At 48.5% G+C, this 1,776-nt stretch overlaps 1 protein-coding gene across 1 annotated transcript in view; it reads left to right on the top strand.

Annotated features, from left to right (window-relative positions):
• The window catches only part of PRKG1 (protein kinase cGMP-dependent 1), a 316,479-nt gene that overhangs the window by 77,324 nt on the left and 237,379 nt on the right, over positions 1 to 1,776 (top strand). The window lies entirely within an intron of this gene.

Genomic DNA, 1,776 nt, shown 5'->3' with positions numbered 1-1,776 from the left:
CCCTTTCCCCTTTCCCCTTTCCTTCCTTTTCCCCTTCCCCTCCTTTCCCTCCTTTCCTCCCTTTCCCTCTGGAAGCTTTTCCATCTCCTGCAGAATGACAGATCCTGTTGTGATTTAGTGTTTAGTCCACACTTAAATTAACAGTAGCCTGTTGACACAAGTTAATTACATTTTCAACCATTATTAACATCCTCTACAGAGAAATCTCTCTTCTATCTTATTAAAGTTGCCTTCAGTTCCTGCTGCTGCTCACTGGTGGATAAAGACAGGCTATGAAGTCCTGGTTTTGGGATACTTTGACATGGGAGAGGGTGTGCTTGGAATGCTGTTGTTCCCTGGTGTTTTTCTGTCGTTAACATCCAGTGGGTGTTTTGATTGCTCTGCTTTTGGCAGCCGAGGAATTTCTGCCCTGATCTGCTGGGCCAGGGTTTTTTGTTCAAATGCTGACCACTTTCTTTCAAACACAGTTTGTTGCCAGCACGTGATAAATAAGCACCCCTCACATTTCTTCCCTTGGATGGTGACAAAGGAAAAAAAAAGGCAGTATTTGTCAAGAAAACCCAGGCAGGTTTTCTCTTTCTGTGGTTATTTTCACTCTTCAGTGCATTCAAGAAATGTGTTAGTTAAGCTCAAGTCATTTGATAAAAATTGCTAATTCAGTTGAGCCCTATCAAGGAGGTATCATCACTGTCCTTAAGAGCAGGTATTTTAAATTGCAGCTGCTTAATTTTGGGTGATTCCAACCACACACTGCCCTGACGGGTGCTAAAAGCGTGACATGAGAAGTGGCAAATTTACCCCAGAAAAACTCTGGGAATTTTGTCCAAGGTTGGCCTTTCCTGTTCCTAATTTGCAGTTTTGCCAGGCTGGGATGTCGGTGGGATAGAGCCACTGCTCTATCCAGCAGGGAAGGGGACAGGATCAGGGGTGGGAAAGGCTTTTTGTGTTAAACCAGGGTTTTTTACTGCCCAGCTCGGTCTCTGCCACCCCAGACTCACACCCAGTTTTCAGGGGTTTCAGTAGGACCACCCAAGTTTAGTGGCTGTGGGGAAGGACCCTGTGGAAGCGTGTGGGAAACAAAGGTGGTCCCCTGGACTGATGCTATTCCAGGGGAAAAATAACTAAGGACATAAATAACTTTGGGCAGAGAGACTGTGTCATCTGAGCTGAAATGGATGAGTGTGCTCCCAGAGATTGATGAGAGCTGTAAAGAGAGAAAACTCTGTGGATGAGGCAGGTGCCATAAATAAAGGCAGAGATAAAAATTTACTCTGATGGTGGAATAGCACAGAAATACAATTGTTCAGCTCCACAGCCCACGGCTCCTCAGGGAACCACTCACTGGAAGGTGCCTGTGTTGGGTAGGAGGAAAGGTCTGCACCTCTAATGGGAAACACCCAGGTGTCTGGAAATCCTAGAGCTGAAAGGGATGATTGTGGATAGCCCAGCTCTGCCTCTGCTGTGCCAGAACCAGCGAGAATTCCCATCAGGAAACCCCTTGTGCTGGTATCCATGCCAGGGGAGCCCAGCCCGAGGAGCCTGGAGGCTCCCAGCCCTGGGCAGGGCAGGGGGTGGTGTCAGCCAAACCCAACAGCTCAGCCTCAGCTCCAGCCACGGCAACGTGCTCAATATTTGGGCAGAACTCCGAAAATGAGATCAGTGGTGAAGCTGGAAGGAAGGAGCCCATGGAATCACAGACCACAGGATGTGCTGAGCTGGAAGGGACCCCCAAGGATCATCCAGTCCAACCCTCAGCCCTGCACAGCCCCATCCCCA

The sequence above is a fragment of the Manacus vitellinus genome, unplaced genomic scaffold, assembly GCF_001715985.3.
Source record: "Manacus vitellinus isolate BGI_N305 unplaced genomic scaffold, ASM171598v3 scaffold_48_pilon, whole genome shotgun sequence".
NCBI lineage: Eukaryota > Metazoa > Chordata > Aves > Passeriformes > Pipridae > Manacus > Manacus vitellinus.
Note: the sequence above shows the minus strand (reverse complement) of the source record. Positions and strands in the feature narration are given on the sequence as shown.